We start from the raw sequence: 27,957 nt of genomic DNA on the forward strand, positions 1-27,957 counted from the left end.
AGCAATTTCATTATGATGTCCCTTGTTGAAATTCAGTTTCTTGTGCTAGGGTTTCATTGAACTTTTTGGAAATGTGGGTTTATAGTTTTCATCACATTTGGAATATATTTGGCCATTATTTCTTCAAATATATTTTCTGCCCTCCCCCTTTTCCTGGAACTCCAATTACACATATATTAGACCCCCAGAAGTTTTCTCACAGATCCACTGATACCCTGTTCGTTTTTTCTTTCCTCAGTCTATTTTCTCTGTGTTTCATTTTGAAGAGTCTCTATAATTATATCTTCAAGGTCACTAGTGTTTTCTTCCTCAGTGTCTAATCTGATGTTAATCCCATCAGGGTATTTTTTATTTCACATTATAATTTTCATTTCTAGAAGACTGACTTGGATCTTTCTTATATCTTCCATGCCTTTACGTAACATGCTTAATATTTCTTTTACTTTCTTGAGCATATAATAACTGTTTTAATGTCTGTCTACTAACATCTTTGTTCTAACATCTGTGTCAATTCTGGGTCTGCTTTCATTGATAGATTGATTTTCCTTGTTATGGGTCATATTTTCCTAATTATTTGCATGTCTGGTGATTTTGAACTGAATGGCAGACACTGTGAATTTTACCTTGCTAGGTGCTGGATATTTTTGTATTCCTATAAATATTCTTGAGCTTTGTTCTGGGATACAGTTAAGTTACTTGGAAATAGTTTAATCCTTTTCAGGCTTGCTTTTCAGTTTTGTGAGTTGGGACCAGAATATCCATTAGTCTAGAGCTAATTTTTCCCCACTACTGAGGTGATCCCCTTCTGAGCACTCGATCTGATGCCTCATGATGTATGAGGTTTGCCATTCTGGCTATAGTGGGAACAAAAACTATTATTTGTCTTGTGTGACCTCCAGGGATTGTTTCCTCTGCTGCCTTTATTTGGTTGCTTCTCTAGACTCAGGTAGTTTCCTCGTACACATGCTCTGACCAGTGCTCAGCTGAAAACTTGAAGGAACCCTCTGCAGATTTCTGGATATCTCTGTCTCTGTCTGTCTCTCTTCTCTATCCTCCTTCCTCTCTCCACATCTCACTCTCTGGTACTCTGCCCTGAAAAGTCTAGCTGCCTTGGCCTCCCTGGACTCCCTGGTCCATCTCCCCAGCTCAGAAAGACTATTGGACTCCACCTGTGTTCCTTCTTTGTGCTGCATCCTGGAAACTCTCCCAAGGAACTAGGCTGAAGCACTCACAGGGCTCATTTCATTTTTTCTCCCTCTCTCAAGGATCACTGGGCTGTCTGATGTCCATAACGATTGCTTCATATATTTTGTACAACCTTTTCATGGCCTCAGGTGGGAGGGTAAATCCCATTCCTGTTAGTCCATCTTGGCCAGAAGCTGAAGTTGACCTGGGTTACTTATACTTAAGTTTATATATTCAGCCGGGAGTCTGCTCCCAGAAGATTTTGCTACACCCCACCATCATATCCATCTCTCCAAATTGTATGCCCTTCCTTAGTGAACTCAGAATACCCTGCCTGTGACTATGATCATTGTTCATGAGTCTCTCTGCAGGGCCCTATGTCACTTCTTAGTCTGTGAGCTCATTTGGGGTGGGGTTGTGTCTACATAGCTTTGTATCCTCCCTGGTGTCTGGCATACAGTAGGTGCTGAATTAAATATGTAGGAGAATGAATAAAGAGAAATCTATGATCACTTGGCCATGACCAATCAGAACCATACGGCCATACTCATGACTGGTACATGCTTCAGACTTGCCATAAACAGTGGGCACTAACTCTGACAGCTGTCCTCTGAGCACTTCCCTCTTCCTGAGCTGAGCTGGCAGTGTCCAGGGCACTCCCAAGAATGTGGCTTTAAATATCCTGACCTTGACAATTCCAAGGCCTTCGATGGAAGGCGTGTGGAGTTGAGACACATGAGTCACCTAAGGTACTAGAAAAGTGTAGCTGCTTCACTCAGGCTCTCAGAACACTCCCTGTCTGAGGTGCAGTAGAAGGAAGAAAATAGACATGGCGAAACCTAGTAAACACTCTCCTCACTCCCACAGATGTATCCGGAACTCTCTGCCTGTACAAGGGGCACTGACAGAGGATCCCAGACATAGTCACTGCCAGCTCAGTGTCTGGATAAGGCCACCCCAATAGGTGCAAAGCAGGAACAAGCAGAATCGAGGAGTCGGGGAGGGGGGACTCCGGGCAGATCCGTCTCTGGAATCACAGTCTGCACACTTCCCAAATCAACCTTGGATACCCCTGCTTTTCAGGTCTAGTGGGCAAGGCCCTGCCAAGCTCCCATTCTGTGCCCTACACAGTGCTAGATGCTACAAGGACAAAAGAAGTCCTGCTGTCCTTAAGGAATTTAATAATTTCCCTAAATGCAATGCTTCCCGAAGTGCGGGTTCCCAGTCACCTGCATGTGAACCGTCAGGGAAGTTTATTAATAATGCAGATGCCAGAGCTCACTCCTAGACAGAAGGAATCATATTCTTTAGGAATGAAGCCCAAGAATTGATACTTTCTTTTCTTTCTTGGCCGAACCTCACGGCTTGTGAGAACTTAGTTCCCTGACCAGAGATACCCGGGTCCCCTGCAATGGAATCATGGAGTTCTAACCACTGGACCACCAGGGAATTCCCAAGAATTGATATTTTTAATAAGCTTCTTATATACATAAAAATGTAAGAAATACTGCTTTAATGTTTTATCCCTATGAAGGTTGATTCACTGGGTCTGGAAACCTAAGAAATTTGTTAGGAGTTGAACAGTCTCTGGCCATTGGCATCTGGGCTTAGAGTTTCTTTGGCACTATAACTCCCTTGATAGGCTTCCAGTCTGTTTGCTTCTGGTGGATTCTGTGAGCTAGTCTATAAAACCAGAAACCTTGGGCCTCCCTGGTGGCGCAGTGGTTGAGAGTCCGCCTGCCAATGCAGGGGACACGGGTTTGTGCCCTGGTCTGGGAGGATCCCACATGCCGCGGAGCGGCTGGGCCCATGAGCCATGGCCGCTGAGCCTGCGTGTCCGGAGCCTGTGCTCCGCAACGGGAGAGGCCACGACAGTGAGAGGCCCGCGTACCGCAAAAAAAAAGCAAAAAAACCCCCCACAAATCTTGTTGAGACTAGTCTTTGGGTCTGGAGTCTGGTGTGGGTATATCTTTCTCTAAGTAACAGGCCTTAGTGCTTTCCCAGACACTCAGCCTTACATTTAATCTTGAGCTATACCTTAGGACAGCTGGAGAGGCATCCCGAGTCTGGTCCTGGCCTGTAGGCTATATCCCACTTACATATCTAATGGAATTGATGGTTCCCTTTGTCTTGGAGGTAATGAAAACCAGGAGGTACTTAGGAAAGAGCTAGGGATCAGACTTCATGTGTGTCCCAGTCTTTTTTTTAATTTAATATTTATTTATTTATTTATTTTGGCTGCGCCGGGTCTTAGTTGCAGCATGCGGGATCTTTTTTTTTAATTGCTGCATGCGGACTCTTAAGTTGCGGCATGCATGCGGGATCTAGTTCCCCAACCAGGGATTGAACCCGGGTTTCCTGCATTGGGAGCGTGAAGTCTTACCCACTGGACCACCAGGGAAGTCCCTGTCCTTCCAGTTTCCAGAATCTTAGCCACTTTTTTTTTTTTTTTTTTGCGGTACGCGGGCCTCTCACTGCTGTGGCCTCTCCCGTTGCGGAGCACAGGCTCCGGATGCGCAGGCTCAGCGGCCATGGCTCACGGGCCCAGCCGCTCCGCGGCATGTGGGATCTTCCTGGACCGGGGCACGAACCCGTGTCCCCTGCATCGGCAGGCGGACTCTCAACCACTGCACCACCAGGGAAGCCCCCTTAGCCACTTTTGACCATAGGCAGAAAGAGCTTCTCTTAGCAAAGCTCTATTTTCTTCCTTTTCTGTTTTTGGGTAGGCTAGTTTGAACATAAGTTTACCTTTTTATAGTACCTTACTAAGAGCAACAAGAAGGAACTAACCCTATCCAATGCTCTAAATTTCTCTACTAAGTAATGTGCTGCTATAACCACAGTAGGCACATGAGATACATCCCAAGATACAATAGGAAACTGTATAACTAGCTGTATCAGACTGCCAGTTTCTCAACCCAAGATATAGGGGTTATTACTACCCTTCATCTTACCTCCTTGGGTTGAATCATTTTAGGGTTGAATCATCTAAGGGGGGAGCTGCCTCTTGAAACCCCTGGCTCATGGTACTAATTTCTGTGCTAGTTAGGACTTTTTAGGTTGAAATAAACAAAAATCCAACTCAATCGGCTTAAACAATAAAGAAAATTTATTGGATCACATTACTCTAAAGTCCAGAGGAAGAGCTGGCTCTGAGCAAGGCTTGATGCAAGAGTGCATACAGTGTCAGCAAGGACTCTGCTCCCTGTCTCCCCCTCAGCTTTTCATGGTGGCTTCATCACCATGTTTCATGCAGCTTCAGGCCTTCCATCAGCTCCAGGTTCATCCGGTCATAAAGTGGCCACAGCAATTCCCAACTCATATCCTCACACTAGTATCTGCTTTACAAGTCCTGGGACTCATATTCTCTCATTCACTTGAAATGGGTCAAGTAACCACCCCTGAGCCAGCCCTTGTGGCCAGTGTGCTGAGTGGCTAAGGGATAATTGGAGATAAGAGTCCATCCCACCAAATTCCCAGTGCTGGCAATGGGCGAAATCTTCTAAGGGGAACCATGCACTGTGGCAGTAGGGAGGGAATGGCTGCTGGGTAGGCAACCAACAAGGAGTTTATAGCCAAATGTAGAGGGGAGCAGACACCTAAATGGTGTTACCAAAATGAGGTTAGGACTGTAACATTAACCAGGGGGATAAAAGAAGGTGCACCTAAGTCTGCCTTGAGAAATTTAGAAAGGCTTCTCAAATGTTGGTGAGGATGTGGAGAAAAGGGAACCCTCCTACACGGTTGGTGGGAGTGTAAGTTGGTGTAGCCACTATGGAAAACAGTATGGAGGTTCCCTAAAAATAGAACTATCATCTGACTCAGCAGTTCCACTCCTGGGCACATATCTGGACAAAAATGAAAACACTAATTCGAAAAGATACATGCATCCCAATGTTCACAGCAGCACTACTTACAATAGCCAAGACATGGAAGCAACCCAAATGCCCATCAACAGGCGACTGGATTAAGAAGATGTGGTATAGTTATATAAATGGAGTATTACTCAGCCATAAAAAGAACCAAATATTGCCATTTGCAGCAACAGGGATGGACCTAGAGAATATTATGCTTAGTGAAATGTCAGACAGAGAAAGACAAAACTGTAGGATATCACTTGTATGTGGAATCTAAAAAATAATACAAATGAATGTATATGCAAAACAAAAATAGACTCACAGGCATAGAAACAAACTTACAGTTACAAAGCAGAGAGGGAAGAGGGAGTATAAATTAGGAGTATGGGATTAACAGATACAAACTATTACATATAAAATAGATTAGCAACAAGGATAGACTGTATAGCACAAGGAATTATACCCATTATCTTGTAATAACCAATAATGGAGTATAATCTGCAGAAATACTGAATCCCTATGGTGCACACCTGAAACTAACACAATATTGAAAATCAGCTATGGACTTCCCTGGGGTCCCAGTGGTTAAGAATCCGCCTGCCAATGCAGGGGACATGGGTTCGAGCCCTGGTCTGGGAAGATCCCACATGCCGCGGAGCAACTAAGCTCGTGTGCCACAACTACTGAGCCTGCGCTCTAGAGCCCGTGAGCCACAACTACTGAAGCCTGTGAGCCTAGAGCCCGTGCTCTACAACAAGAGAAGCCACTGCAATGAGAAGCCCGCACACCGCAACAAAGAGTAGCCCCTGCTCACTGCAACTAGAGAAAGCCTGCGCGCAGCAACGAAGACCCAATGCAGCCAAATAAATAAATAAATAATTTTTTTAAAAAAGAAAATCAGCTATACTTGAGTAAAAAGATTAAAACTAAAAGAAACCTACAAGACCATGTTGCCTTTATTTGCCACCAATGACCTCTCTCTTTGACAGGCTTCATGGACATAGTACTTCCCTGGTTTTCCTCCTACATTCCGGGCTGTTTCCTTTGTTAAATTAAGTTAATGGTGTTGAAGCTGGCTATGGGCTCATAGGAGGGCGTGGTAGTATTTTATACTTCTCTGTGTTCTACACTTCCCAAGATACTTTTGAAGAATAATTTTTTTTGTTTTCTTTTCTTTTCTTTTTTTTTTTTTTTGGCCGAACCGCGAGGTTGGCGGAGATCTTAGTTCCCCGACCAGGTATCCGGCAGTGAAAGCCCCGAGTCCTGACCATTGGACCAACCAAGGAATTCCCTGGGAGAATAACTTAAATGAAGTTTCTCTTCTCATCTCTTCCCTTCTCCACCTCCCCAAGTTGCTCTCGAATGTGTGCAAAAGCGCATGTAACCATCACCTGCAGATCTTGTTAAAACTTTGCTCACCCGGCCCTGCTATTTTCCTGACCTTATCTCTCACCACACTGCCTTGTGCTGACGTCATTCCAGCCATTCCGGCCTTCCTATCCGTCCTCAGAGACACTGGTAAGTTCACTCTGACCTTTGCACTTTCACAACCACAAACAACAGGATCCCTGCTCAAATGCCACCTCCTCAGTCAGTCGGAAATAGTGCGCACACACACACACGCACACGCTCTATCACACGGGCCTGTACTATTGTCTGCGTAGCACTTACCATTAGCTAAAATTATCTGGTTTATTTGGATTTTGTCTACTGCTCCATATTGTCTAGCCCTCCTAGAAGGTGAGTTCCTGTCTACTGCTTTATCCCAACTCCTGGCAGGTTCAAACTGCTGGATAAAGGAAATTCCCTGACGGTCCAGTGGTTAGGACTCGGTGCGCTCACTGCCAGGGGCCCAGGTTCGATCCCTGGTCGGGGAACTAAGATCCCACAAGATGCCCGGCGTGGCCAAAGGACAAAAAAGAAAAAAACTGCTCAATAAATATTTGTTGGTTGGCTGGATAGATATATGCCTGCGGAACTCAGGACAGGGAGCCGGGGGTGTAGATTTGGGAGCTGGCGTCACAACAGTAACAGCTGAAACCATTTCATGAATCAGTTTGCCCAGTGAGAGTAGGTAGAAGAAGTGGGGAAGACCAGAATAGAATCTAGGAGATGTCTACAGAGTGGAAAAAGGGAAAGGAGCCTGGGAAGGAAACCAAGAGGTGGCCAGAGAGGCTGCAGAGAAGCAATGGAGGAAGACTTGGCCTAGAAACCAGGGCAGAAGAGAGCTCAGGAGCAGGAAGTGGGGGACAAACACAGCAAACACAGCAAAGAAGCAACTGAATAGCAAGATGCCCACTGGATTCTGGTCACCAGGAAGTTACCAGTGAACATCCAGTTCCAGGAAAAGGAGGAGTGACCAGCAACCAATGAACATCGTTGGGTAAATGCCCCAGCCTCCCACCACATGGAGGGACAATTCGGATGTCCCTCAGAGGGTCCCCAGCAGGACTAAGCCCCAGTGCAACAAGCTCAAGAGTACACCCTTTACTGGCTTGTCTTCCTTTCCTGTTTCCTTCTCCCAACTCTACCCTCTCTTCTCCCTCTCCTCTGCTCCCTGGGATCCCCTCTCACGGAAACCTCTCATGGAAACGTTAGCATGTGAGTCCTTTCTCAGATTCTGCTTTCAGTGAAATCCAAACTCCAAACAGACCAGTTGTGTTTCTCATCTCTTTCTGTTTTTCAAGGAGAGAACAAGACTTCCCCTTACATCTCATTGTCCAGAACTGGACCATGTAATTGCCCGTGTGTAAACGACTCATAAGCACGAGGGAAGGGGATGATTATGATTGGCTTAGACCAGGCATGAGCCATTCCCTGGGGCTGGGCGCAGCATCCACTGAGAACATCAAGCTCCATCCCAGCTCCATCTCCAAACCATCACGACTCCCATGACGAAGGAGTGTGGGGGCCCCTCACAAGGATGGCACATCTTAACCCCTGCACGACCCGCCCCACCAGCTGCACCAGCCACAGCTCTGCACTGCTGGATGTTCGGTGCACACCTCCGTTCTGCAGGTCACCATGCTAAGCGCTGGGGGCCAGAATACAAGCAGTGCAAAATAGAATTCCTGACCTGAAGGGCTGTATCATCACGTTACACACACAGGACTATGGCGCAAACAGAAGGAAAACAGCAGAGTTGATTCTACATCACAGAGAGAAGAATTATCAGTCAGAATAGACTCGGTTATGCTGAAGAGACAAGCACCCCCTCCAATTTATTTCTCCCACACTTATTTAGCCCTCACGCTGGACAGGAGGCTCTGCCCCAGAGCATCACGCTCACGCCAGAACCCAGGCTGACAGAGCAGCAGATATCTGGATATTGCTGAGCCAGAGGGAAAGAGAGCTTGGGAGGATTTTGAATTAGCAATTGAATTCTTGGCTCAGAAGTGAAATGTGTGACTTCCACTTACAGCCCATTGGCTAAAACTGGTCACATGGCCCCATCCAACCTCAGAGAGCCAAGGAAGTGAGAGCCCGCCATATGCCAGAAGACAGAGAGACAGATACTTGGTGAACGGTGCAAAGACTTCCAGAAAGCATGAAGGAAGAATGACGCTCGAACCGCGCTTTGAAAAATAATTTAGTCTTTAATAGATGAAGTTAGGGGAGAGGTGGGAGGACCTGCCAAACAGAGAGCTGCACAGGAGAAGACACGGAGGTCTGAAAGTGCCTGGCCAGTGTGACCAAAGCCTGGCTTCATGAGGGGTGAAGATCAGGCTGGGATTGGGACTGGGCAGAAAGGCTGGGTTTAGACTGTGAAGGGCTTTGTGTATCATACTAAGGGTTTTATACTCCTATAGGTTATTGACAGTAGGGAGTTACCGAAAGATTTTTAAGCAGGTAAGTAACATGATCTGATCTGTGTGCTGGGAGGATAACTTCCGCAGCAAAATGGGAAGGAGATTGGAAGGGAGAGAGACCAAAGGCTGGGAGACTATAGGAGGAGGCTGTCCTAATAGTCCAGGAGAGCAATAAGGTGCACTTGAAGCAAGGGAAGAGCTGGAAGGATCCACAGGAAGAGACAGATGGAAGAGACACTTCCCATCTAGAAAGGATCACTGCCTTTTTTACACAGAGCATAGAAAATAGTTGACCAACCCCCCATAGACCATCACCCAGCTTTTTTTTTTTTTTTTTTTGGTCGCGCTGCATGGCATGTGGGATCTTAGTTCCCCAACCAGGGATCAAACCCGCACCCCTGCATTGGAAGCCCAAAGTCTTAACCACTGGGCCGCCAGGGAAGTCCCATCACCCGGCTTTAACTGTCATCGACACATGGTGGATTGCCAATTCTGCCTCATCTGCGCCCCAGCACCCACTTCAGTCCACTCAATTATTTTAAAGCAAATCCCAACTACCATATTATTTCATCTGTAATTTCTTCCGTATATACCCTAAAAGATAAAGACTCTTTTTAAGAGTAACTACAATACCATTATCACACCTAAAAAATCAGCGACAATTACTTCACATTATTGAATATCCAGCCAATAGCAAAATCTCCCTGATGGTCTTTTTCTTCTCCCGGTCGGTTTGTCTGAATCAGGATCCAAATAAGGTCCACACATTCCATTTGTTTCTCTCTCTCATCATTTACCAGTTGAGGATTCTGGGTCATTTTTCCTATAGAATTTCTGAAATTCTGGATCTAAAATTTCTCCCCTTTGAACAGAAGCAGAGGGAAGAGAAGGGAAGAGGGAAGGGGGCCATTATTTATACAACACCTACTATATGGCAGGCAGTGGGTGGGCTCTTTAGGAAGATGATCTCATTTAATCCCCACCTCAACCCTCTGAGGTGAGTACTCATTATCACTGCTTTGACAGATGAAGAAACTGGAGCTCAGAGATGTTAAGCAACCCGCCCAACTCACAAAGCCAGAAAATGAAGGAGCCAGGTTGGAACCTGGTTCTATCTGACTCCAGAGCCCCTTCTCTTTCCACTGCCCCAGGGTGGGAAAGGGACTTGACCCACAAGTGGCAGTCGGGAAGGAAACCTAGCTATCCCGACTCCTGAGGTAACTTTCGTATTAGTAATAGATACTGTGACTTCGGATGTGCCAGGTACCTTAATACATCACAAGGACCTAAATGATAGACGCATTATTATCCTCACTTTACAGGTGGGGAAACTGAGGTCCAGAAGGGTCACTGCAGTTGGTGAGCAGAGCCAGGGTTCACCCCCAGGTTGGTCTGACGGCAGAGCCCGCGATTCGCACCACTGCCCTCTGCAGCTCTCCCTGTGAACGGTCCCAGCCTTCCTGGTGGCCTGGCAGGATGGAGCTGCGTGCCGAGGCAGGGGTCAGCAGGCCGCCTTTCCTGTCCGGAGTCTGGAGAGTGAGGTCTCACTATTGGCCCAGAGTGGATCGACTCCCTTCTGCCACATGCCCCAACCAGAGACGGCATAGGCTCAGCTCACACAGCAGTGAGGCAGTGAGGGAGGGCTGGCTGCGCGGGCCCCATCGATCTCTGTGGCATGGACTCCCTCCTAGAGCTTTCTCCCGAGGCCCTGCTCCCTGGTTTGGCAGAGCAAGGATCCAGGTGGAGCCCACTCAAAGGGGAGATGGAGGCCACGCTGGGGAAGCCCTGCGAGCCCTCTTCCTCCCCAGAGCTGTCACGAACAATTGAGAGAAAAACCGGGACGTTCTCCCCCACCAGGGTATTTTGTATGCTTTACACTTGCTGCTGCGTTTCCTTCATCTAAAAGCTCTAAAATTTCAAATAAAAAGGTACAATGAAAGCATCAGCAGGATAAATAGCCACAGAGATCTGAGCTGAAACCCTGCAAGCTTTATTCACATCTTTAGAAAAACTCTGAAGGCTCCTAGTAGCAGCTGCAGTACAAAGCCTCACACTTTAATTCTAAGGCTGCCAGAAATAGGTCTGTCAGGCCTGAAATATCACTGCATTTCATTACTCTTAAATGTGCATTACCATCTCTGCCTCATTACCAGCTGGGGGGTATTCTCCAGACCAACTCCAGAGAGAACGGGGAATCTGGGACTTGTGGGGAAGGGGAAGATTGTGCTGGAGCTAGAACGTGGGGACGGGAGGGGAGACCCAGAGGCTTAAAGCCTCACGAGGACACAGATGAGACGGAGACCCACGGAAGTGGAGGATGCTGTTATTAACGTGTCCCCATCAGGCAGGCACTTGGGAGAGTCTGATGTCACCAACCTGGGCGGTGAAGCCAGGAGGAGACAGGGAAGAGGCAGGCTGCTGGGGTGCCAGTGAGGACTGGCTGCTGAGCAAAGAATGGGGCCTGAAGTGGTGCGTAAAGGGCACCGAGGCCTTCATGCCCGGCGGCAGGTAGGAGCTAGTCAAAGGCAGATTAGGCCGTCAAGGCCTGGGGAATCTGAAATCACAGGCACAAAGCAGCCAATGAAAATTCCTGGAGGGAGATGGCTGCTGGAGATTTGGAAGTTGGGAGCCCGGAGAAATCTGCATGTTTATAATAACACTGACACTCAGGGCGGCTCTGAATAATTCAGCAGGCACTGTGATCTCGTTACAGTGCGTGTCCCTGGGGTACAAAGGGAGAGGGGCTGGATCGGCCCAGGCCGGCCGCTGATGCCTGGCTCTCTGAAAGGGCATGACAGATGGGCCAGCGCTGGCCACCACCCAGTCACGCTTCGCACGATGATTGGTTTTCAAAGGAGGACAGGGTTTGTGAATGGAGCCAGCTTGTTGCTTGCTGCCTTCGAAAGGATGCTGCTGGGTCGCGTGGCCAGCCTGGGCCCCCTTGTGAATGGGGCATCACTGGTGGGTGGTGAACAAGCCAGAGGTGACTCCCCATCCCCTCCCCCTGTCCCTGATGAGGCTGAGGCAGAAGGAAGGGGGAGAAGTACCCTAACCCTTCTCTCTGCTGACAAGTCTCATCCTCCATTGGTCTTTCTTTGTGCTAGCCCTATATCAGTTGGAATCAAGTTCAGCTGCATATACAAAAAAAAAAAAAAAGTTAAGATGGAAGTTTCTTTTTCTCCCATGTAAAGAAGTCCAAACATAATCAGAGACCTAGGCCCCTTGCATCTGCTAGTCTGGCATCCTTAGTCCTTACATGCCACTCCTGGCCTAACACGGTTGCTCACACTCCAACATCATATCCACATTCCAGCCATCAGAAGCGCAGGGCATATGCCAGCCCCCCCCTTTTTTTTTTTTTGCAATTCCCCAGAAGCTGCCACACAAAAGCTTACACTTAATAGACCACAACTTAATTAGATGGTTACACCTAGCTGCAAGAGAGGCTGGGGGCTTCCCTGATTGCGCAGTGGTTAAGAATCCACCTGCCAATGCAGGGGACACAGGTTCGAGCCCTGGTCCAGGAAGATCCCACATGCTGCGGAGCAACTAAGCCCGTGCACCACAACTACAGAGCTGATGAGCCACAACTACTGAGCCCGCATGCCAACTATTGAAGCCCACGCACCCTAGAGCCTGTTCTCCACAACAAGAGAAGCCACCGCGATGAGAAACCTGCGCACTGCAACGAAAAGTAGTCCCCACTCACCGCAGCTAGAGAAAGCCCGCGTGCAGCAATGAAGACCCAACGCAGCCTAAAATAAATAAATAAAATTAATTAATTAAAAAAAATATTAGGGCTGTTTTACCTATGGGCTTCTGTATCCAACACTTCTCATTTTAAAAAAAAAAAGAGGCTGGGAAATGTGTTGTTTGTTTTCTCTGGCCATGTGTTTCCTGGCAGAGAATTCTCCATGGTTCTATTCCATTTCTGCATATCTTGCAAGTGAACCACTGACTGTCCTCCATTTTAGATTATCATTTCCAGGATAGAGTGAACATCCATAGAAGGTATATAGTGCCTTCCTCTAGAGTGAAGGGCAAGCATACTTCCCATTATAAAAGATTTGGGTTCCCCAAGTTCGGGGTTCCTCTCCTGAAATGCAACTGACTGTGTGTCCTGACATCATCACTTGGCCATCCTTGTGAAGCCCTATGGGAACTGAGGTTGATACTCTTCTACTGCTATTGCTGTAATAAACTGCCCTTCATCTCGGACCAGGAGTCTCAGCTCCCCAGGAGCTATCACAGGGGCTCATTTGCTAGCTTGTAAATAGAATAAAATCTCAGACCTTCACAATTCTCAACAGTGTTCAGCTGAGAATCAGGGTTTCTGTGGGGCGGTTACTAGAAACCTGCCACAGGTCCCTTCCAGCTGCATAAACTGTCCACATAGGTGTTTTCAGGTACCTCTGCCGCTCCCACAAGCAAACAGAAGCATCAGCCTTCAGATTAAACTCCAGCCACTTCCGGAACTCCAGCAGGTGCTGACACATCCAAAGCTGGGGGGTGGGGTTAAAACAGTTGCTCGCCTCCTCGCCTCTGAGCATTCTCTCAGGGCCCAATGGACCTCCTTGTCCCCAGGTGGTCCATTCTCAGATTCCAGGAGGATGTTGAATCCTGCTCTGGCTCTGTGTCTGGAATGACATGGTGACCTTCCCTCAGTTCCCTGAACCAAACTGCCCTCCTTCTCCATCCCTCACGCCATTTCTTTCAGTGCCCCTCCTCTCCACTCCCCCACCCTCCCACCAATGTCTCCCAGGTCAGGGCCCCCTGAGCCACCTGAGGGAGCTACAACCCTCAGTTGGCCTGTTCTGCAGCTGCCTCCCATCCCTAAGACAGTTCTCCTCCGGGCAGTGAAGCTGGCGGTCCAGCGAGCCCATCTGTGCGACACCCCATCCCCGGCCCCCACTCAAGACGCTCATCTGGGGCTTCCCTGGTGGCGCAGTGGTTACGAATCCGCCTGCCGATGCAGGGAAATGGGTTCGAGCCCTGCTCCGGGAAGATCCCACGTGCCACGGAGCAACTAAACTAAGCCAGTGCGCCACAACTACTGAGCCTGCGCTCTAGAGCCCGTGCTCCGCAGCAAGAGAAAGCACCGCCATGAGAAGCCCGCGCACTGCAACGAAAAGTAGTCCCCACTCACCGCAGCTAGAGAAAGCCCACGGGCAGCAACGAAGACCCACGCAGCCAAATATAAATAAATAAATAACATAAAACATAAAAGAGGGCTTCCCTGGTGGCGTAGTGGTTGAGAGTCCGCCTGCCGATGCAGGGGACATGGGTTCGTGCCCCGTTCGGAGGGATCCTACATGCCGCGGAGCGGCTGGGCCCGTGAGCCATGGCCACTGAGCCTGCGCGTCCGGAGCCTATGCTCCGCAACGGGAGTGGCCACAACAGTGAGAGGCCTGCGTATCACCAAAAAATAAAAAATAAAAGAAAAAACGATGCTCATCTGTCTGATGAGCAGCCCCCTGAGCGTCCCTTCCCGTCCTCCTGCAAGCCAGGGCTCTGAAGTCACCCTTAACCCCTCTCACCTCTCACCACGGCCCCTGCCATCCAGTCACTAAGTCCTGCCTCCTAAGCTTCTCTGGCGTCTGTTCCCTCTGCCCCAAACCCACGGCCCTGGTTCACACCCCATTGCTTCTTGTCTGGTTTCTCGTAGCAGCCACCTACCAGGTGCCCCTGAACTCCAGTCCAGGCTCCACAGAGTGCCCAAGTGACCATTCCAAGAAGTAAACTGACTCCTAGCCCTCACCCCCTGCTGAACAAGGTTCAAACGTCTTACCATGGCACCTAAGCCCTGGCTGTTCCACCTGTCCCACTGGTCTCTCTAACCACCCTCTCCTAAACCCCCTGAGGGTAAGCCACGCTGGGCTACCCTGCAGTTCCCCGAAAATGCCCTGCTCTCAAACACCCCTGCGTTTTCACACCTGCTCTCAATCCTTCTGGGAATGCCCTTCTTCACTCCTCTCCCTGCCCACTTTTTGGGCACCTACCACTTCCTATCCATCTTTCAAGACCCATCTCAAGCATGACCTCATTTGAGAAGCTGTCCCTATGGTCCTGCACAACCCCAGCAGCTGGGCTCTGCCCCCTTTCCTGCCACACAACTGTTCACACACATTATCTCCATTAGGGCATGTCCCCATTTACACAATTATTTGTTCACATTGTCTCCTCCTCCAGATGGTAAGATCCTGGAGAGCAGACACCGGAATTGTTCATCTTTGTGACCCAGCCATGCTCCAAAAATCCTGGCTGACCAAATAAATGGATTGTCTCACTTCATTCATCTCTAACCCCAAGGCTCACTGGATGGTGAGCTGTGACCAAGTAACACAGCTCAAGAGAGAGGTCGCCCTGAGGGTTTCAGGCTGGAAGACGACTCCAGAATGGAGAAAGAGGAACAGTGAAGCTGGGGAGGGATGTATGGGGGGGGTTGCCCCCTCATGAAGACCAAGGAATGGCAGCCAGATAGTGAGGGGCATAGAGAAGAGTCAGGTCCCAAAGGAAATGCAGACCTGGAGCAGCATGCCTATTCCCTGGCAGGTATGTGCATGGTGGAGGGAAGGGGGCAGGGAGGGGAGACCCAGTGGGGTCTGGATTTGAACCAGATGCTACCAGATCCAGCAGGCAGGCCCAGAAGGAATCCCTTAGCAGCACTCTCAGGAAATCCAGGGCTCAAGGTATTTCCTTGGCCCCCAGGACAGGGAGCTCAGTGCAGTGACAAGGGACACTCTCTCCTACCTCACTGCCAAGGAAAGAGACCCTACACAATGAGACCTGGCTCACATATTAAAAAGCTTCACACCCTAGGGACTTCCCTGGTGGTCCAGTGGTTAAGACCTTGCCTTCCAATGCAGGGGGTGTGGGTTCGATCCCTGGCCGGGAGCTAAGACCCCATGTGCCTCGGGGCCAAAGAACCAAAACATAAAACGGGGGCAATGTTGTGGTACTTTCAACAGGGACTTTAAACATGGTCCACATTAAAAATTTTTTAAACTCTTTAAAAAAAAAAAAAAAAAAAGCTTCACACCCTAAATGCAATGTGACATCCCTGATTGGATTTGGATTTTGGAACAGAAAAAGGACATGAGTGGAAAACATGAAATCCGCAAGAAGTCAATAGTTTGGTTAATAGTATTGCGCCAATGTTAATTTCTTCATTTTGACAAATGTACCACAGTTAGGGAAGTTGTTAACTTTAGGGGAAGCTAGGTAAAATGAAAAGTATTTGGGAACACTCTACACTATCTTGCAACTTTTCTGTAAGTCTAAACTTATTCCAAATATATTAAAATAAAACAAAACCCCCCAAACCTTTAAAACATAAGTTCAAGATTTAAGAGGCAGAAAAAGAGAGAAAGCAAAAGTTCAAAGGGAAGGTAAAGATGCAGAAAGTGGGATATATGTTTAATTCTTAGTTAGAAATCTGAAGACCTTTTCTGTATGCATTTATCCACTCAACAAATATTTATTGAGCATCTACTATGTGCCAAGCATTGTTTTCAGAGTTGGGGTTACAGCAGTGAACAAAACAGAGCCAACCCTTGCCATCCTGGGGCTTACATTTTAGTGAGTCTAGACTCACTAGTCTACACTCTAGAGCTTAATCTGTTTGTCTAACCCCACTCCACCCTACAGGCTCCAACACTCAGCCCCCAAGACTGAAAAGCTGGGCCAGTTCCTCTCGGGGTCACATCAGGGTCCAGGAAGGGCTTGCTTTGACCAGCGAGAGTCAGGAGGCCTGAGGTGGCCCCGGATTGTGCGCCGAGTTGGGCTGCTTCTTGGCTTCTGACTAGAGATGGAACTACATGCCTGGCCTTTCTCATTTGTAACATGAGTAAAGCAGTAAGAAACCAACTTCCTCCCAGAGATATGCTGAAGTTCGGTGGGCATAATGTGTATTCAAAGGATAAAAGTGCTTGCATTAATACGATTGTTGTAAATATTTAGATTCAGACTAAGAAGTGGGTTAGGACCTCTCTTCTGTAGTTACTACAAACCCTCCTCCTTCCGTCGTCAAAGAACCTTCGCAACTGGAGTAAAAAATCGAGGCAAACATTGCGCGCTCAGCCAGGGTCAGGCCCACGCAGCCGCTTGGTCCTTAGGCAGTCCTGTTGCAGCGGGCAGGAAGCGCGGAGCGTCCCCGGCCTGCGCCCGCCTCGGCTCCCAGGGGAAGGGCCGGCGGCTGTGGCGCCGCGCCCTGGACGGGGATCCGCGCCGAGAGCGCCGCGACAGGTACCGGAGAGCGGACCGCACCCCTTAGGAGGCCCACACTGGCGACCCGCGCCGTGCCCCGCGAAGGGCCCAGCGCAAGCGGCCCGGGGCGCCTGGCCCCGGCCCAGCCGCCTTCGGAGGGAAAGTTGTTGCTCAACCCTGAGGAATGCGTAGCCGCAGCGGCGGCGGGCGGAAGCGGCGGGAGATCCCAGCGACGGCCGGCGGGGGACCGCGCTGGGGCGGCGCGCTGCAAACTTGGCCCCATGAAAACCCCGGGTGCGGCGCGCAAAGCTGGGCCGCCCCAGGCCCCAGCCGGCCCACGGCCTGGAGGTGACAACCACGCGGCCCGGTGGTGCAGCGCGGGAGTAGGATGGCCGGGCCGTTTGGGAAGGGCGGTGGCAGAGGCAGGCCCGAGGACAGAGGCAAGAACCTCCCACTGAGAACTCTAGGAAGGCAGAGGTTTTTGTCTTTTATGATCTCGATTAGTCCCCCCCGCCTGCAGAGTGCCATGAACAGAGCAGGCGCTCAATAAACAGTTTTGAAAGTGTGATCTAATCCCTCCTGGCCTCAGTTTCCTTCTCGGTGCAACAAACGGTTTGATCTCTGAGGCCCCTAGCAACTCTGAAATTCTAGGATGCTGCGATTAAATCCCATGTGTACTGCTGTGGTTTTGCTTTTAGTTTTTCAGGGACATTTTTAGTGCTACCCTTTATGATGTGCCAGGAGTGAATTTGACACCAGATGGCTTTTTTTTTTTTTTTAAATAAGAAAGAAGACAAAGGGAGGGAAAAAAATATTTTCCAACTGGCAGTGCTGCCAGCATTTTGGAAGAGAATCCAGGGAGGCAAAGAGGAGCTGTTTCAGCCTGATTCTTCCTCCTCCCGCACACTCTGCCACCCTGGCCTCCACCAGAAATGGGGTAGATCAGATTGGAGCTTTTTATAGATGAGGCGAAGGGAACATCATCACAGGAAGCTCCACCCCGAGTGAGGGCTTGCTTTGTCCTCTCCTGCTCTCACAGGGGACTGGCCCCTGAGCCACAGGGGCACAGATTCCAGCTACAGGCAGGGATCCAGCTACAAGCTGACCCTGGCGTTAATTAGAAGAACAGAGAGACACCTGGCAAATCAAAAGCTAGCGTTCCCCGCCTGGGGAACATTAAGGAAGAATAACCCAAATGGCAGTGTCTCTTCCGGAATTCCTCTCTTGGATCCCAGCTCCTTCTCCTCACACAGGGAGGAGGGGAACTGGTCCTTGCTCAGAATGGCCTCTAGCTCAGTTCTTAATATTGTGGCAAGGAGAAGGGAAATTCCTAGAATGAGCCAGTTTGGCAGTGTGGACTGTGGTGTCAAACGGGGATGGACACCTGCAGTCACACGGCTTGGGTTCAAATCTTGGCTGCACGACCCACTCGTTGTTTGACTAGGACAGTGACTTTGCTTCTCTGTGCCTTAGTTTCTTCCACTGTAAAATGGAATAAACCGCCCCCCGCCCCCCTCCGCCGCCCTTGAGGGGTTGTTGTGTAGATTTAATGAGATAGCACAAGAAAATTGTTAGTGGTCTGCCTCTCCAACAGATCAACAAGGAACGTGTTCAATGTTTTTCTTATTTGTTCAGCTTCAGGATCCCCCAAACTAGGACCTCTTGCTGGATAGGCCCTTGAAGAGCCCCACTGTGGCACTGTCACCTCTGGGCAAAGGGATCTCAATCCAGCTAACTGGTCCCTCCCATCTCCTCCTTCACATCCCCAGGAGACTGGAGGAAGGCAGCACAGGATGAACAGAAATCATACATCAGGCTCCAACTTGATGAATCACCTTAAAGGGATGGGGTGGGGGGAGCTCAGTAAGAAATAGGTCACCCTTAACCCTGGGGGAAGAAGGGAACAGTAGGTGAGGAGACGGGACCATTGGTGCTAGGCTGGGAGGGTGTCACCACCGCAGTAGACAGTGAGGGGACTGTGATGGTCACTGTGGTATATAACCCTATGAGGTATCCTTGACTTTCTGCTGAGAAATTGTTTTCTAGTTGTTTCAGAGGCAGAGTTCTTGAATCCTTTACCAGCAAGCTCCTTGAGGTTAGGTTTTATCTTTCTGTCGTGGTATCCACTCCACAGAAACTCCCAGGAGAAGCTACACAAAAAGTAAACACTCTGGAAGTGCTTATTGGTTTGGTTGAGCTGTTTGTTATGGACTAAAGGGGCGTGTGTGTGTGTGTGTGTGTGTGTGTGTGTGTGTGTGTCCCCATCCATCCATCACCACCCCCACCCCCTCCCCCCCCGGCCCCGCCCAAATTCATATGCTGAGATCTTAACTCCCAATGTGATGGTATTAGGAGGTGGGGCCTTTGGGTGGTGATTAGATCATAAGCCCTCATGAATGGAATTAGTGCCCTCTTAAAAGAGATCGCATAGAGCTCTCTTGCCCCTTCTGCCACGTGAGCACACAACTAGAAGCCAGCCATCTAGGAACCAGGAAGCGGGCCCTCACCCGACGCTGACCCTTCCTGCACCTTGATCTGGAAATGGGAATGTGAAAAATAAATTTCTCTTGTTTATAAAGCCTCCTAGTCTATGGTATCATGTTATAGCAGTCTGAACTAAGACATGTTAAAACAGAGGAACAGGTTGGGACTCTAGACTGGAGAGACAAGGGGAGACACGTGGCAGCACCAGGGTCACCTGCTGGCCCCAGGTGTCTTTCTTTCAACCCACAGGATCTCTCTCAAAATACTGCATTCAAACTTTTTCAGCCTCTAGAAAGTCAACGACACCTCAGTTCCCAGCCTGTCCTGTCACAGGGGAGCTAATGTCCAAGGCAGAGCCGGGAAAATACAGGTCTTCAGCTATTCTGTCACTCCTGGCCCGAGTGAGCCTCCAAGGCAAGTTTTGCCGCCATGTCTTTCCCTTTCTGGAATTCCCAGCCAGGACAGAGCCAACTGCTGCTCCCTGAGACATTTTCTGGAATCTCCATATGGTTCTTCACGTAGCTGGCTCATTCCCACCCTTTGGGTCTCCTCTTCAGAGCAGACTTTCTGGACCTCCATCTATCAAAATTAACTACCCCCTAAGATTACCTTCCATTACCTTATCCTGTTTATTGTGTTATTTACATGCTTATTGTCTCTCTGCTCCACTCAGACTGAAAGTTCCGTAAGAGCAGGGATCTTGTCTTCTGCTCATCACCACACCTTAGCCCCTTTCACAATGCCTGGTATATAGTAAGTGTCTACTTAATAACTGGTGGTCCCCTCTCAGAGTTATTCCCCTTCTCTCTAGCATTTTTAGTCAATTCTTATTTATGAGGTAATTCTTGTATCTTCAAAAGATGCATCAGTCTCCTTTATTTTGAAAACTTATCAATCCTACTCCTTAGCCATCAGCTTATTTTTCCCTCCTTCACCCCAGGCTACCAGGGAAAGATACTTGGCAGTGTCTCATGTGTCGGTTAGGACCTTTTGGTGGAAAGCAACAGAAGACCAACTAAAGGTGGCTTAAACAATGAACAAGTATATCATTTTTCGGGCTTCCCTGGTGGCGCAGTGGTTGAGAGTCCGCCTGCCGATGCAGGGGATGCGGGTTCGTGCCTTGGTCTGGGAGGATCCCACATGCCGCGGAGCAGCTGGGCCCGTGAGCCGTGGCCGCTGAGCCTGCGCGTCCGGAGCCTGTGCTCTGCAGCGGGAGAGGCCACAACAGTGAGGGGCCCGTGTACCGCAAAAAAAAAAAAAAAAGTATATCATTTTTCAGAGGCACACAGGGTTGATTCCACCTTCAATAAGGTCAAGGTTCCAGTCAGCTTCTCTGTGATTCTGTGGAGACCCCTGGCCTAGTGGGCTTCCCACCTCATGTCTCATTGACCAGGGTTGTATCACATGCCTAGGCCTAAACCAATCACTGGCAGGGAGGCAGAAGCACCCTGATTGGCTGCTTAGATTGAGCAACATTCAACTCCTGTGGCTGAGGGGGGTCCCCTTCCCTGAGTACAGGGCAGGTTAATTCCAGAACAAAATCAAGGCTTACCAGCCCAGAAAAAAAGGTAGGGAGTGGCTATTGAATCTGTGAGCTGCCCAATAACCTTCCAATCAACTGCTTTTCTGCTGAAGTTAGCCAGAGTTGGTTTCTGTGGCCTGTAACCACAGAATCCTGGCTGGTGCAGCTCTGGGGCTGCACAGTGAGGAGCAACAGAAGTGGCATTCATGGCCAGGAGGAGTGATGTCAGCACACAGCCGAGAGGTGGAATAGAACGGCCACACAAGGAGCAGGCGGGAAAGAGCTCTAAGACCCCGGAAACAGCCTGTGGGGTTTTGAGAGCTGCATGATTAGGGCTGAGAGCCAGAGGCTGTATACTTCAAGTGACTTTACTCTGATTGTACCCCCAGGCTATGTAACCTGGGGAAGGTGGGTCACATGGAAGTTCAGTAAATATTGAAGTGGACTGAAGTGACCACCCTCCCTTTTAAAAACTCTATCCTGGGCTTCCCTGGTGGCGCAGAGGTTGAAAGTCCGCCTGCCGATGCAGAGGACACGGGTTCGTGCCCCGGTCCGGGAAGATCCCACATGCCGAGGAGCGGCTGGGCCCGTGAGCCATGGCCGCTGAGCCTGCGCGTCCGGAGCCTGTGCTCCGCAATGGGAGAGGCCACAACAGTGAGAGGCCCACATACCGCAAAAAAAAAAAAAAAACAACTCTATCCTTCCTCGGTGTCCAAGAGGCCATCCATGTAGATGACTGAAATGACTGGCCTTTCCCACCCACCGCGTTTCCTGCAGAAGACTTGAGCAATCACACAGCCCTTTCCCCCCACCTCACATCTCACCCTCCTCAGGGACGTGCCCGCTTGGTGGTTCTGCCCTGAGGGGCTCTCCCACCTCTGGACCCAAGACTCCACTGTCACTCTGACCTGCCTCACCTTCAAACCTGAGCCTCAGACCTGCCCTCTCTGACCTTAAACTCCTTTCTTTCCCCTCCTCCTCTCGGCTGCCCACTCCTCTGAGCCTGCTTTGAAGAACTTGGTTCAGCCCCTGGCACATAATCAACATCTGATTAGTGGTTATCAAGACTATCTCATCCTCTTCTGCCTCCTGGCGAATGGCCTGCCTCAAAGCCAGTCACTTTGTTGCCTCTCCCCTCCCCCCTACCCCCCCCCATTCTAGAACGGCCCCCAGCCCCTCACTCTCTCCCTCCCAGCTAGGGGTTACTCCCTGCCTCTCACTACCTCCATCCCTGTTCCTTGCTGCCTTCTCTGCTGATTCTCAGTCTCACCTCACCCAGGCCTCACTGGGGCCCAGTAATCCTTGTTATCTCTGGGGGCCTCCCAATCAGGTTCCCACAGCAGCTCTTCTAAGCTCTGAAGCTCCTCTTCTCCCCTGCTCACCTCCTCCTACAGATAAGCCCCTCCCTCTCTGTCAGCAGGAGTGTCAGGCACAGATTGGCTCTACCGTCCACCTCAGGGAGACATCTCAGACTTGTGGTCACAAGATGGTGGAGTAGAGCCCTTTCTGTCCCCTTTTTCTCTCAAAACATCACCCTCAAAACCAGGAGAATCAGAAACAGAAACCCAAACTTCACCTTCAACTAAACTAAGAGACATTAAGAATCCTGAACCAGGCTTCCCTGGTGGTGCAGTGGTTCAGAATCCACCTGCCAATTCAGGGGACACAGGTTCAAGCCCCGGTTTGGGAAGATCCCACATACCGCGGAGCGACTAGGCCAGTGAGCCACAACTACTGAGCCTGCGCTTTAGAGCCCGTGAGCCACAACTGCTGAGGCCACGTGCCACAGCTACTGAAGCCTGTGCGCCTACAGCCCGTGCTCCGCAACAAGAGAAGCCACCGCAATGAGAAGCCTGCTCACCGCAATGAAGAATAGTTGCTCGCCGCAACTAGAGAAAGACCGCACGCAGCAACGAAGACCCAATGCAGCCATAAATAAATAATTTTTTAAAAAAAAAAGAATCCTGAACTACATCGTATGAAAACAGAAAGTGTATGGGAGAGTGGCAAGAAAGGCAGGCCCAGAACACCCACGAGAAGCAAGTGGACACTCCCCTCAGAGAGGCTAGGAATTGGAAAGAGTGAGTAAACTAGAAGGCAGGGGTCTAAAAGCTGGGGGCTTGTTCAAAGACCTACTTAAAGTGCAATTTGATCGTCAGGAAACTCAGTGGTACCCAGCACAATGAAGTGATTTATTGTGTCCCCTCCCCCACTCATGCAGGAGACAGGAAGATCGATTCTGGAGATACAGTATTGAAACAGAGAGATTCTGGACTTTGCGGGGGGTCAGGGGGAGAAGGAGTGGGATCAAAAGCTGAGGGAGGGGGCTTCCCTGGTGGCGCAGTGGTTGAGAGTCCGCCTACCGACGCAGGGGACACGGGTTCGTGCCCCGGTCCGGGAAGATCCCACATGCCACGGAGCGGCTGGGCCCGCGAGCCATGGCCGCTGAGCCTGCGCGTCCGGAGCTTGTGCTCCGCAACGGGAGAGGCCACAACAGTGAGGCCTGCGTACCGCAAAAGAAAAAAAAAAAAAAAAAAGCTGAGGGAGGGACTTCCCTGATGGTCCAGCGGTTGAGACTGCGCACTCCCAAAGCAGGGGGTCTAAGTTCAATCCCTGGTTAGGGAACTAGATCCTGCACGCTGCAACTAAAGATCCCACATGCCCCAACTAAAGATCCCACATGATGCAACAAAGATCCTGCATGCTGCATCTAAGACCCGGCACAGCCAAATAAATAAATATTAAAAAAGAAAGAAAGAAAAGAAGGAAGGAAGGGAAAGGAAAGGAAAAGAAAGAGTGAGGGTGGGATAAAACCATTTTAGGTAGGCAAAAGTCTCTAAACTGTTACCTCCCAGGCATTCTTTCTCAGGAAGCTACTGGAGGATGTGCTTCATCCAAACAACGAAGTAAACCGAGGAAGAGGAAGACACTGGGTCCCTGAAAGAGGAAAAGGGCAAAGTGAATTCTTAATTACTGGCCATGAGAAGTCCCAGGGTGACAGGTGTGCTACAGGCCTCAAGAGCAACGCATCCAGAGAAAAGCAGAAGGATGGAGCACCACAGGACAAATGTCTCCAAGGAGAAACAAAACAGAACCAATAAGATTATATGACAGGTTTGGCCATATGCAAAACTGTACTGAGAAGATGTTTTACAGAGCTGTTGAAGGGTGTGGGAAGATGGAGTCAGAGATTCAAAGAAAACCAAGCAAATAAAAAATGAGGCAATTAACTCCAGGAAAAACAAAAAAGTAGTACAAGAAAGGAAATGTAAACAGAGCACACAACAAAAAGTTATATTAGAAAAGGAAATGGAACCAGCATACTTGCCTCAAAAGTAAACAATATTTTCAAAGTCAATAATGAGATCACTGAACATGGATTTAACCCTAAATTGTGATATAAACATAATGGGAGTGGGAAGAGGGAAAGAGGCAAGGAAGAGAATCAAAACCCTCATCTACCAAGACAGGGAGTCAACAAATTAGATAAATGAACCCAGAATGGCAGTACATATATTATTTAGAAATAAGGAAGGAAATACCAGAAGACACAGCTAAACGAGTTGAAAGCGGTTGCCCCTGGGGAGTAGGATTAAAATTGGGAGAAACGCCAGTGGGACTTCTGTGTTTATTCCAAGCCCTTTAGAATGACTTGATTTGTAAGCAATGTGTTTGTATTAGCTCGATAAAAAAAAATTAATTTTATAAAGCAACTATAAAAGGAGGTGTCACATCCTCCACTAAAGAATGCCTGAGGAACTCTGTAGACTCAGAGGAGCAAGGGTCTCCCCAACCTCATCCCCTCCCAGATGGGCATTACTCATCAGCTCAGCCCTCTTCTCCCAAATGCACTCTCTCCATCTCCTCCTGTTCTGTCAGCCATTCACAGGGTGGCTGTACTCCACGGTCCAGAACGAGCTTCTGGGACTTCGCATGCACCGCGCATGCCCTCTACCTGGAAGGTTACTCTTTCCTATTCCACTCTCACCCCAACCTATATAGGATAGTTTAAACTTCAGCCCTCGGCAGAGATAACACTTACCCCATAGCCATCCTTCTTCCCAACCTAGTCTGGGCTAAATGCTCTTCCTCTGTGTTTTCCTACAACTCTGCGCCCCCACTGTCGCTCTTAGCACACTGCTCTGTAAATGTCCCTCACTTGTTTAGCTTTCCCACTAGACTGTAAGCTGGATGAGGACAGGAATTCATTCTTAATCACTCTAGCTCCAGGTCAGGACCTGTGACTGGTAAAATAGCCGATGATCATGCCAATGGCTAAACACGTGATTCACATTTAGTAAGGGCTCAATAAAGATTTGAAAGAGTAATAAATGTTCAGACGCAGACCTCCCCCTCCATCCAAAATATGCCTCCCTCCTGTCATCTCCATTCTACCCTCCATACTCTCCCTCCCCTACAAGGTCAAACTTCTCAGGCAAGTTGGCTGTGGCCAGTGCCTCAACTTCCCGTCTACCCACTCCTGCCTTGACCTCATAAGGCAGCCAAGGCCCCTTCACGGGACCAGGTTCAGCTCCAGTAAAGGGATTTCCAACTGAGTTCACACTAAAATTGACGGAGCACTTTAGAGACTGTCTGCACAGCCCGGAAGGAAAGCACACCCCTCTTAAGTTTTCTTGTCCCCGGGGCCCTAAGTACAGCTCTCAGAGGTCAGGCTGGGTCCCAGGCTACGCAGAGGGGACACGGTTAGCTCTGGACTTGGGCCTAACAAAGACCCGTCTTGGCATAAACTAAGCCAGTCTCTCACCTCCCTATCCATTTTGCCTTGGTGACTCCCGGCCAGTGTTTCCAGTGGGAAAGGCGTGAGCCCCCTGCCTGGGTGCAGGGAGGCCTGGAGGTAAGAAGCGTGAGTACTCAGCACGCGCCAGGCACACAGTAGGCGCTGGAGGGTAAAAATCCGCCTTGCATCACTCCCCAAACGAAGCTGGCCTCCAAGAGGCCTGGGGAGAAGGCACCAGGATCCGCTTCACTGCAAAGCCTCTAGGTCGCCAGCCTAGGTCAGGGGCGTCCTGCCGCCCCACCCCCATCGCGCCACGTGACCTCAAAGGGCCGTCCGGGGTTTGGAATGCGGCAACCTCTGCTTTGCCCCCAGAGGGGCCGGCGGAGCGGCTGCGGAGGGAGGGAGGGAGGGAAGAGGGAGGGAGAAAGAAGTGGCCGCACCCGCGGCTCGGAGGACTGGAGGGGTGGGGGTGGGGCGCGGGAGGGGGCCCTTCTCTCCTTTCCCCAGTGCGCGCGCTGGGGGAGCGAGGGAAGGAGGTGGTTTGGCTTCGTCCAGGAAACCTGTAAATACGGGCCGAGAAACTCGATCTACTCCTGTCGCTTCCCTATTTAGGAGAAGGGACGGAGCCAGGCGATTAGTGGCTCCTGGGGGCGCAGGTCACGTGGCCTCCCAGGACTAGGTGGGGGGAGGGGAGGCAGTGCTCCCGAGGAACCGGGATCTAGGGAGGCCGAAATCCCGGCCAGGCCCGGCGGCTCCTGTCCCAAATAGTTTCATTTGTCCTTATCTTACACGCTCACATACTGCCTGTGGGGTGGGAGGGTCGAGGGTCTACCCTGCTGCGGGTTCGTCCACGGCACGCGCCCTTTCTGAGGGCTGGGCGAGGTGTGTCTGTCGGTTTCACCAAGTCTCAGTCGGCTCCGGCCTCGTTTGCAAAGCCCGGGTTAGATGTGACCAGACTTCCGAGTTCCAGACTCTTGTGCCTGTGGTGGCCGTCAGGCTCCGAGGCTCCGCTCCGGGTCTGGGACTCCCTGTCCTGGGTGGTGGAGAAAGTGTCTAGGAGGCTGGCGTTCTGCCTCCGAGCTTCCCTGGCTCACTGGCCCGGGAGACCCGCAGTGCCCGGGGAGGAAAGTGCCCAGCGGGACTGGCTTCCAACAGAGCCTACTGTTTGCCACTCTGTGAGGGCATGAGGGGAGTGGAGGAGAAAAGACAGTGCCTGCCCTCAAAGGAGCTTACTCTGGAGTGGGGGCAACAGTCAAGTAAACCAGAATGAAAATACAGGAGCACAGAGAAGCATCTAAGTCCCGGTGGGGACCTGGGAGGATTTGAGGAAGAGGTGGCACTTGAATTGTATTTTAAAGGTTGAGGAGTCATCACACACCGGAGGGGGAAGGGCACGAAGGCAGAAAGACCGGCCTTTGCAAAAGCGTGGAAGCACACGGTGCCAAAGAATCACAGGTGCCTCTTTCCTCCGGACAGAATCACGGGTGAGTGTGGGGAAGGTGTGCGAGATGGGTGGGGTGAGCCACCAGGAGCCAGAGCCAGGCATCTGTGCTTGTTCTGAAAGTCGTGGGGAACTGCTGAATCATTCCATATAGCCAGGATCAGATTTGCATCATCTTCTAGGAGAGCTGGGGATGGATTTGGATTTGGGCCCTAGAGGAGGAGAGAGCTTGATGCCAGCGTCCCCTGAGAGAGAGGTAGTGGGAATGGGGAGAATGAAGAGGCCTGACAAATACTTGCGAGGGGAAGAGTCACTTGGCCTCAGGATGGATTGTGGGGGTGGGTATGAGTGGGGAGGAGGAGTCTTGGGTGACCTCAGGTTTCTGGTGTGGGAAACTGGGCAGATGATGGATGCAGGCAAGCTTGATGATGATGAGAGTGATATCTATTGAGCACCTCCGGTGTTTCAGGCGCTCATCACTTTGCATATTATCTCATTTAATCGTCACAGTGCTCTATGAAGTAGGTACTAACATAATCCCCATTTTAAGATGAGGAAACTAAATCAAGAGGCTCAATAACTAAGTGGTAAGGTTGGGATGATGAACATGCCTGCACCTTACAGAATGCATCATCCCAAATCTGAAGCCCCAGTGAGGTTCCCCGGGCTACTCTACGTAGAAGCTATACTCACCACCACTGGCTCCTCCCTCCCTC

General features: G+C 50.0%; 1 protein-coding gene across 2 annotated transcripts in view; it reads right to left on the reverse strand.

The window, feature by feature from the left end:
- The window catches only part of ATP23 (ATP23 metallopeptidase and ATP synthase assembly factor homolog), a 96,952-nt gene extending 70,875 nt beyond the window's left edge, over positions 1-26,077 (reverse strand). The window contains exons 1-4 of one of the 2 annotated variants that reach the window (XM_060165724.1): positions 25,828-26,077; positions 23,911-23,999; positions 13,262-13,488; positions 12,561-12,606 (exon numbers count right to left, since the gene is read on the reverse strand). The gene's annotated coding sequence lies outside the window, so the exon portion shown is untranslated. The remainder of the gene's footprint in view (positions 1-12,560; positions 12,607-13,261; positions 13,489-23,910; positions 24,000-25,827) is intronic. The other variant, XM_060165723.1, reaches the window with a different exon arrangement.
- Positions 26,078-27,957: the final 1,880 nt, after the last annotated feature.

The sequence above is a fragment of the Lagenorhynchus albirostris genome, chromosome 11 (genome assembly GCF_949774975.1).
Source record: "Lagenorhynchus albirostris chromosome 11, mLagAlb1.1, whole genome shotgun sequence".
Lineage (NCBI taxonomy): Eukaryota > Metazoa > Chordata > Mammalia > Artiodactyla > Delphinidae > Lagenorhynchus > Lagenorhynchus albirostris.